The sequence below is a fragment of the Lycium ferocissimum genome, chromosome 2, assembly GCF_029784015.1.
Source record: "Lycium ferocissimum isolate CSIRO_LF1 chromosome 2, AGI_CSIRO_Lferr_CH_V1, whole genome shotgun sequence".
Taxonomy (NCBI): Eukaryota; Viridiplantae; Streptophyta; class Magnoliopsida; order Solanales; family Solanaceae; genus Lycium; species Lycium ferocissimum.
This window is the reverse complement of record NC_081343.1, coordinates 54,536,759-54,547,434: the sequence shown is the minus strand read 5'-3', so window position 1 is coordinate 54,547,434 and position 10,676 is coordinate 54,536,759. Positions and strand designations below refer to the sequence as shown.

At 32.4% G+C, this 10,676-nt stretch overlaps 1 pseudogene; it reads left to right on the top strand.

Annotated features, from left to right (window-relative positions):
• Window positions 1–595: 595 nt before the first annotated feature.
• Window positions 596–3,333, top strand: LOC132045105 (transcription factor bHLH162-like; annotated as a pseudogene).
• Window positions 3,334–10,676: the final 7,343 nt, after the last annotated feature.

The following is a 10,676-nucleotide window of genomic DNA, read 5'->3' as shown; positions in this document are numbered from 1 at the left end:
GTTCGAGCACTTTTCAACCCAAAAGGGTCCAACTTTTGGACCCCCGATTATTGATCCTCCCTTTATTAACCCAAAAAATAAGTAGGTTCTATATAAAATATTGTAGTTTCTGGGGTCCCGAAGCATGATTAATCTATAGTCAAAGTATGTTAAAAAGTGTAATGGAAGAAGGGTTAACTAAAAGGGCCGAAAAAAAAAAAGAAAAAAAGAGAAACACTATAAATACAGTTAGGAATTATCACAAATAAAAGATATTTCTTAACATTTTTTTGTTCGTATTTTGGTTCAAAATATTTTTTTTGGGCATTTTGTTCCGACTCCCAATCGATGTGCTGCTGTATGATGATACAATAATAAAAATGAGTGTACTTCATGTAATTCCAATTTAATGAAAAATGGTTGACTTAGAAAAATGGTTGTCTCACATTCTTTCTCAGTTCACTTAGAAGTCTTTAATTACTCGTACAATATATAATACACAAAAGGAATTTTAAATTCCCCTTTATTATGTTTTGGTAAAATTAAAATATTGTTAAAATGTAAAAATAAATCAAGTAATATGAAGCCAATTTCATAATCAGGCAGATATTGGCAGTGTGTTAGATGCTTTCCCATTTATGCAGAAGAAATGGTCACAAATAGTTCCATGTGGGACCAAAAAGACAACAGGGAAAGCCCTACATATACCATTCTGTCTTCCTTTTCATCTTTACATAATCATAACGTTGTACTACTGTTCTCCTGCAGTTATTGCCTTTCACTTTCATTTATTAGTACTCAACTTTAGGTTCCTCTTAGTTTCAGATCTCCAATAATTATTTATAGTAGCTAGAATTAACTCCTTCTGTTTAGTATATAGAGGGATTAAGATCTTGTTATATTCCAAGACTGTTGAGAGGTATATACATATATTATGAAGCAGCAGTATAACAACCCTAGTTCGTCAACATGTAAAGCTGACAGAAAGACAATAGAGAAAAACAGAAGAAATCAAATGAAAGATCTCTATTTGAAGCTCAATTCACTTGTCCATCATGATCAGCATTCTAAGGTTCTTATTATTTCTCCTCTAATTTAGTGTTCTCGTATGTTTATCTTCTCTTAATTAATTATTCTCTTCATTTACCTCCTATATTCCCACAAATCAATCTGATTGGCGCATGTTCGAGATCATAAATTGAGATCTAGTAGACATCTTCATCATATTAATTATTGAAACAAGTCCAATTGTCAAAATTAAAATGATAAATCTTTGTAAGTGTTTCCCTTTTCAATATAAAATGAAAAGTATGAAACTACACTTGCACAGGCATTATTTTCGAAAAACTTACGAAAATGATTACTAGGCATTATTTTCAAACGGTTGTCAGTTTATTGTGTGTATGCATATTCTTTTCTGATTGTTATTTACACATTAGAGTGTCGGATGACACCTCTTAACGGCGTCTCTGTTTATCTGCCACTAACACTAGCACTAACAAAATCTTAAGTAGGAGTTTGGCCATGAAAACCAAATATTTATACTTTGTTTGGTATTTTGGAGTTGGAGTTGAAGATGGAGTTGTGTTTGGTATAGTTTTTGCAAAAGAATATTTAGTTAATGTAAAAGTAAAAAAAAAAAGTGAAAACAAGTTTTTTGATGTTTTTCAAATTCCAATTACAACTTCAGCAGATTTAAATTTCCATTACCAAACATCGATTTTCAAATAAAATAAAACGCTTCAAAAAAAAAAAAAAATTTCATGGCCAAATAGGTAGTTAATTATTTGAGCTTTGCAGGAGTTTTTGTCACTGCCAGATCAACTGGAAGAAGCAGCCAATTACATTAAGTAATTGCAAATAGATTTGGAAAGAATGAGACAGAAAAAAGAGAAGTTAACAGCAGGTGTAAATTCAAGTACAAGGACAAGCAGTACTGGGAGAATGGAAAGTTTGCCATTGCCACATATTGAGATCCATAATGTGGAGTCAGCTCTAAAAGTTGTTCTAATTACTAGTTCAGATTGTCACTTCATGTTCAATGATATAATCCGTATGCTACATGAAGAAGGCGTAGAAATTATAAATGCTAGTTATACTGTCGTTGGTGACACCATCTTCCATTCCATACATTCTAAGGTACTACCCATTTCCATCGATATCTTGGCTCTCTTTGCACTTTAATTTGCACCCCACTTTTTTCCTTCCTGTTTTTTACTTTGATCAGACAATAGTTAGCGGAATCCAGTCCTTTCAGATTCAATATCTTATGTGATCGAGTTGCACACACTTGAGAAAAACGAGTATATACAAAATTAAGGGTTGGTTTCATAGATTGTCAACTCAACTTTTATGTTATTGCACTAAAATCACTAAATATTTTTTGTAAACCAAATATTATTCAGCTTTGCTCAACCATCATAGAAAATCACTATGCTAGTTTTTGTAACAAAAAAGTTTTTTCCTTTTACTAAAAATCACATTTAATTTATTTTAATGAATTTAATGCAATAAATTAAAAATTAAGTGACAATGTATGAAGTTTATCCTAAAATTAATTAAATACACAATTCAAAACCAAGCGTCTAAATTTTGAGTCAAGCCAAAGTATATTTAGCTAGCGTTTGTCATAGATTTTGGATCAGATTTCAAAAATTTATTTTCAAATATTTTCTATATTCAAAAACTGCTCAGCCCAATTTTTGGGAGGAATTTCACTTTCACTCACAAAATTTTAAATTTATTTCAAGTAAAATACATGTTCAAACACAATTTTAAAAACTCAATTTTTTATTGCCAAACGAGAGCCTTGTTTGTTGATTGATATATAGATGATGTAGCTGTGTTTGTTTGGTAATGGTTAGGTGGGAGAATGTGCAACTTCATCAGGATACGGAGCTGCAAAAATCTCACAGAGATTAAAGCAATTTGTGGGTCAACGTGCTACTGCTAGCTAGCTAGCAAGCAAGCAACTACTGTTAGTAATGTTTTTCTTTTGGCACGTGCTAAATTATCTCCGCTAGCTGCTTTATTTTCAAGGTTTTTAAAAAAAAATTAGGGTGAATACTGGATTTCTGTTTTAACAAAATCATGTATAATCGTTGAACTTGGGGTCTTGGCATTTCCAGTTTTTACTCTTTAATCGATTGACACCTGATGAGTTAATACCGCACTCATTTTTTATCCCTTTTTCCTGTTGTGTTTTGGTGATGAAATTACAAGACTTGTGTAAGGAAACTATTACTAGTACTAGTAGAAATATACAGTGTCAAGTACTTAGATTACAAGGGGTTAGGAGTTTGGAATGGTTTTGTGTTATTCCATTATTCCACCTACTACTTCAATTTTGTTGTATCTTGACCTCAATAATTGCTTCTCTATCAAATAGCGATGTCCTTTGGCTTTATTGGGAGTTTGGAATTATTTTATGTGGTTACAAACAAACCTTTTCACTCGATTTGATTAGCTCTCTCGAAATCATCAGCCTAATCAAAGTAATGTTATGCCAAATATACTAATAGTATATATCTTATTAATCAAGATAATAATTTCACTTCAAAATTTGGAAGACATCAAAGGGTAATGCTTATTTGACATGTCACATCACCTGAAACATATATAGCATGATTTTATTGATCTTGAGTTTAACTTGGCTCGCCACGTAAATTGACACGTGATATCAGAATAGCGTTTGGACTAATGAAATAGGCTCATTTTGTAAATGTCAATCAAACGACTTGATCCAGATAAACTTGAATTTTTAGTTAATTGTACATACAATATTAGATTTTATTCTCTAATCCTAATTTATGCGACACTTTTTCGCTTTTAGATTCAAATCACATTTTAACTTTTGTTAACATTTTAAGATGTATTTTTTCACCAAATTGATATGAGAAAAGTTATAACTTATAAGATTTTTGGTAGTTTTCAAATATATAAATTTTAATGTAAAAATATTGAGTTAATCTAATTCAATTTAGCTTTCAAGTTTAGTCAAATTGACTCTTGAAAAACGAAAAGTGCCACATAAATTGAGACGGAGGGAGCAATAGTTAGTGTTGATCCGGGCCGATATTTCTTAAATTTTAAGATCTCGCGAACTTTGTATTGATTCAATTCAATAGTAAAATTTAAGCATCTATATATAGAGCCATCTTAATTAAATTTCTAGGCTACAGTAGGTATAAGATTATTATTTGTTTGAAAATGACAGAAGGGATAAGAATTGTCTAGGCACTTTCAAAGATGAAAAGCTGCAAATAATTGTGGTCGTAAAATGGACAATGTGGCTAGTACATATCTTCCCTTAGCTAATCTCTTCCCTTCCACACATTCCTCTTTTATATATAATTGCCTTTCCAAAGTGCTGTCTTAACCAAATCTTCTATTCAAAGGGATATTTAGCATCTTTATTGACTTCAGATACAGAATGTTCTGGCTGTCTGCTGCTGCCCTACAAATACAATAGTGTCCTTGTGTTTCAATTTCGGAGTCTCACTGGAAGACCTTGATAGACTGTAACATAAGCTTGTAAATTGAATGTCTATTTGGTGTAACAAGAAAAACCAATTTTTTTTTACTGGATTTTAATTATCTTCACCATCATAATAATCAAAATAAGTGTTTAGCCGTTAGTATAGATAAGGCAAAAGTTGTTACTTAATGAAGGAGCGACAAGATCACATTTGATTAAAAAAACTCACTTGGTCAGATCTGTGAATTGACTTTTCAATTGTTTGACATTTTTAATTTTCTTTTGACCCCACCAATCAAAGACATATCTATGATAAAATGACATCTTGAGATTAACAAAGTGATGTCATCATTTGAAACTCAAATAAAGAGACTTGTCCGACAAAATTGGACTATTAATTAGATCTATATTTATTGGACTTAACTAATTAATCCAGTTATATCAACCCAAAATATTTATTTAGATTAATATATTTTAAATTTAAAATATAGTCTAAATTATTTATGAATTTAAATTCAATAAAACTTAAATGTCTATTTTTTTTTTTTTTTGGTAAGTAAATGATTTTATTTACCAAGTCATAATTACAAAGCACAAAGGTCAAAATAGGCAGAACCGGACAAAGATCCCAGCCCTACCTTGGCACGTCAAACTGATGGAATAGGATACGCAGCCTTACCTCGAACTCGTCAAATATCTTTTCTTTTTTAATCAAGATATTAATCAAACATAAAATTGATGCTTATCTCTTTTGGAATGCAACCTCGAATCTAGCCTTCAAGCACGAGCAAAACCATCCACGCGTTCATCCTTCCAAATTTGCCTAATGTGTATCCCGAACTTCTATGAACGTAATACTTGAGTGGCAAGTATTCGGCTAAAAAAAAAATCACTTTAGGGTTCAATGGCTTCTTTATATACACACGTTTTTAGGGTAAACCATAGCCAAAACGTGTAGCCCTTTCCTAACCCACCAAGGATATTATATTTCCTTTTATTTTCCTTGTTAATATTGATTACGTTACCCGGATTTAATAACGAGAACTTCCTATTGTGGTATTAATTCGAATATGAACGAATTAATCTACCACAATAAATTACAATTTATTCCATTTAAAACCAGAATTGCACTCCTCTGTTTAATTTCAAATCCTTCATTAAAAACTTATTTAACTCCCCATGTTAAGATTACGACACCAATCAAATAAATTAAATTACTTGAAGAATTTAATTCATTGATTAATTTAATCCTTTATATTTCTACGCTTAACTTACATCATGTGACGGATACAAAATCCACTGCACAGGTTTTCACGAGACTTATAAGCATCCATAAAGGGTATCATCAATCTCAAAGTCGAGACACGGATTATCAACTAATTATTATTTCACAAATGTAATTTGCTATTATCCAATTTACTAGAATACATAGACCCGCAATTGAGTCGTACCTTTTAATAAATCAAAATAATGAACAAATCACATTGATCATAATAATTATATCAAGATTAAGAGTATAAGTACATTTAATGAACTAGAGAATTTGTTTTATATATTCGATACAAAAACACTTATCTCTACTTGGTCCGTTCAATACATACAAATGTACTAGCACAAGAAGATGGAACTACACCGTTCCCATAATGAAGATACATTATATTAATCTTGTGCTACAATCATACCAATGGCTTTGTCCAATTTCCATCTTCGATTGTGAACATAAATTTTATACTTATAAGAACCGACGATTTAATCTTCCGTGTATAAGCTAAACTCTATACACTAAATCATCTACTATATAAGTAAAGGACACACATATAGTATATGATCTATTTAATTCTTTATTAAACAATGAATAAATAATTGTTCTATAATAAATACTATATCCAAACACATGGTTAATAGTATATATAACCCAACAATCTCCCACTTAGACTTTTAACCATGACAATTGTTAGAATATACCATGTCTAAATGCATGGTTAATGGTATATACCCCAACACAAACATCTCAACTTCTAAACATAATACTAAACTCTACTTAGTCATCTGGATAGTGGTTTAGTTCATGCAACCTCCTAGACAGCCTAGTCCACTTGGATCCTCTACAATGTACTTGAATTATAGTTCGAATCAGTGTATGCACAGTTCTCCTTCTACCTTGGAGAATCCTGTTATTCCTCTCTTGCCAAATATAATAACTTCCAAAGTCATCCTATATATCTCCGCCTTCGAATTCCTTCCTCTACAGCGTGATAGAGCCCATGTCAATTCTTGCTGCCAATTTAGTGCAGTTCTAGGAATTCCTTGCCATAACAGCAACTTATTCCACACTTGCACAGAAAAAGAACAAGTGAAAAACAAATGCCCACAACTTTCCTTAGAATCATCACATAGTGCACAGCTGGTGTTTTCAGTACAGCCCCATTTAGGAAGCCTATCTAGGGTTAGCATTTTGCCCCATATTGCTAGGAATAGGATGAATAACCACCTAGGTGCACCTCCATTATTGCACACTAATCTCCTCCATGGTACTCTTTGGAATTCACCATTAAGCTTCATGTAAACTGCTTTGATGGAAAATTGTTCCCATGTCACCAAGTCAGCTTCACGCAGTCCAATATGCTCCACATACTTAGTGGCTTTTAGAATCTTCTTGATTACCCATGATGCTTGGCCAGGTTGGACACCCCATATAGAACCCTGTTTGCTATAATAATGTGTACCCATTGCACCCACATTTTATCTTGATTAAATGTCTATTATTATTACAACTGCATAGTGCATATTCCCTGACAAAAGAGACTCCGAATGTGCTTAACAAGAAAGAAAAGCTTGAAAGCTTGACCCGATTTGCTATGTTGTACAAAATAGCCATATGAGAAACAATATAACCAGCTATGAGCATAGGTTATTAAATTAAAGTAACAAGGCGACAAAAAACTAGGATTGGGGCAATTCGCAGAATTGCCCTTTTTTGGGGTGGTGCTTTAAATTTTCTTTCATATTTGCTGGATCTTTAAATTTCTTCTCATATTTGTGGTCTTTAAGTTTTGCCTAGCAATCTTCGAGGTTTTGGGTTCGAACCCCGACAAACATAAAATAAAGAAATAATTTCGCAAGGCAGGGGTGAAGGAGTGTCACGTAGACCCTCCGATAACTTCATTTAAGGATAAAGTTATGCCGGAGGGGGATAACTTTCCTCAAGACATAGTTTAGTTATGCCTTATGGAGCAAAACTTTTCCTTAAGAACTATGCCTTTTGGGGAGAGACTTTTAATTAAGGCATAACCAAAAGTATGCCTTAACTAAAAGTGTGCCTTGAAAAGTTTAAAAAAAAAAAAAAAATGTCTCAAGCAAAGTTTGCCCCTCCGGCATAACTTCCTTAAGGAAAAACTAAAGTTATGCCGAGGGGCATAACTTTCCTCGAGGCATAATTTAGTTTTGCCTTATGGGGCAAAAACTTTTCCTTAAGAATTATGCCTTATGGGGCGGACTTTTAATTAGGTATAACCAAAAGTATGCCTTAACTAAAAGTGTGCCTTGAAAAGTTTAAAAAAAAAAAAAAATGTCTCAAGGCAAAGTCTGGGTTTCCGCATAACTTCCTTAGGAAAAACTAAAGTTATGCGGAGGGGGCATAACTTTTCCTCAAGGCATAATTTAGTTTTGCCTTATGGGGCAAAATTTTTGAAGGAACTATGCCTTATGGGGCGTAAAATTAAGGCATAACCAAAAGATGCCTTAACTAAAAGAATTCGAAAAGTTAAAAAAAAAAAAAAAATGTCTCAAGGCAAAGTCCCCCTCCGGCATAACTTCCTTAAGGAAAAACTAAAGTTATGCGGAGGTATAACTTTTCCTCAAAACATTAGTTTTGCCTTATGGGCAAAATTTTCCTTAAGGAACTATGCAGGGCATACTTTTAATTAAGTACATATTGCACCCAAAGTATGCCTTAACTAAAAGTCTATTAAAAGTTAAAAACAAAAAAAAAAAAAAATGTCCTCAAGGCAAAGACCCTCCGAATAACTTTGGTTTTCCTTAAGGATTGTATCTTTTGGATCCGCACACACTCTTGAAAATTTACGAAATTATTTTTTATTTTATGCTAGCGAAATTCGAACCATTAACCTCGTGTATCCAAGAAGGGCAAAACTTAAAGAATCCAAATGAGGCAAAATTTAAAAATACCCAAAGAACAATCCAATGCAAAAAATGGATTCTACTTGGTTACATCACAATTCACAAGATAAGAGACAATTGGGCTCAAATGAAGTTTGACCCAAAATTCAAACGTGAATGAACCCACTTTTTTTTTTTGCTCGGAAAAAAAATCATGTCTTTAATTTTTGTCCTTCAAATTAGTGGTCTTTAATATTTTCTCTTCACTTAACACTCAGAGGTCCTGAGTTCGAACCTAGGCTCAGTCAAAAAAAAAAAAAAAAAATTGCAAAGCATAAGTTGGGGCAAAAGTTTAGCCAAAATTAGGCCTTAAGGCAGAAGTTTGCAAAATTCCAACAGTTTTTTTTTTTTTGGCCTTAAGGCAGAGTTTGAAACCCAACTTATGGCTTGCGATTTTTTTTTAAATTTTTGACTGAGCGGAGATTCGAACCCGGAACTAAAGGGCTTTTAGCAAAAGACAAAAATTAAAGACCACAGATTTGAGGGTAAAAAATCAAAGACCACCCCCAGCGAAGGGTAATCCTGCATATTGTCCATGAACCCATACGTCACATACGGTAATTTAGCATAGGATCAAATTTGCAAGATTGTCTTGTTTGGTCTTTAATTTTTTGCACCTCAATTGGTACATATATGATTTAACTTTTGCCATATGCATACAATCTTTTCATAATAATTGTAATTTTTTTTTTTTTTTTTTTTGATTCCCACATTTGAGAATTATTTTAGGGAAACTTAAAGACCACCAATTTGAAGGGCAAAAATTTTTATTTTAAATGAAGGAAATCCTCGGGAAAAAAAGATTTAGACTTTTTTTTATAAATTGGACATTTATATAAAAGCAATCCGCAGCCCAATCTAGGGTAGATGGTGCTTTGCATTTTGCACAAATAGGATCATACTACCTTGCTATTTAACTTTTGACCTTAAATGAGCATCACCGTGTTTCTAATGAATGTAAGCCACAATCATGACGAATCATCGGGAGTTTAGCATAAGCCCTTTGCATAACTTTATATATATATAAATCACTAGGAGTTTCGATGGAATAATTCTTAGAATCATATATATTTTGTTGTATGAAACAAATTAATCATAATTTCTAGCGAATTACCAAAAGTTTACTCCAAATTTCACCAACTCAATTTTGCTTCAAAAGTTATCCAAATTGATCCAAATCGATTGCAAATTTGATATCCAGCATTCTAATACCAATCCCAACAATTTTAAATGGTTGGATTCAACATAAACCGTCAAAAAAAATTCTAAATCTCACTGTCTTCTTCAACAATCAAGCACGAGAAAAGCCAATACTAATTTTTGCAAAAAAAAAAAAAAAATCAACCAAACCAACCACAAATAAGTAATGGATCTTAAATTTTCTACCCCACATATTAAAGGAATAAAATCACTTATAAATATGACAAAAAATCCTTTGCTAAGGAAATATACACAAAATATCCCTTGCAAGGAAATACACATTAACTTTTAGTAACTGACCTTACTTTTGAAATTTTGAATATTAAAATTGCATATGTGATAGGTATTATGGCGAGTCCGGAACCAAAATGCCCCCCAAAAAAAACATTTTGAACCAAAATACCCCAAAAAAAAAAAAAGTTACCAAAATACCTTTAGCGCAGTAATTTACTGCGCTAAAGCACTTCACGGGACTCGGGTCGTTAAGTGCTATAGCCAAGAATTTAACTTGCGCTATAGTGTTCCTCTTTTCTTTTTTTTTTTTTTTTCTCGGCCCTTTTGGTTAACCCTTCTTCGTTACACTTTTTAACGTACTTTGACCATAGATTAATCATGCTTCGGGACCCAAACTTTAATATTTTATATAGAACCCTACTTATTTTTGTGCGATTAATAAGGTAGGATCAATAAATCAAGGATACACAAAAGTTCGGATGACCGTTTTAGTGGTTGAAAAGTGCTCGAACGCCATTTTCGTTTGAAGGCTCGGTGACATTAGCTTGAAGTTCTTTACGAATACTTAAACTTGTTCATTAATAATTAATCAAAATGGCAGCATTCA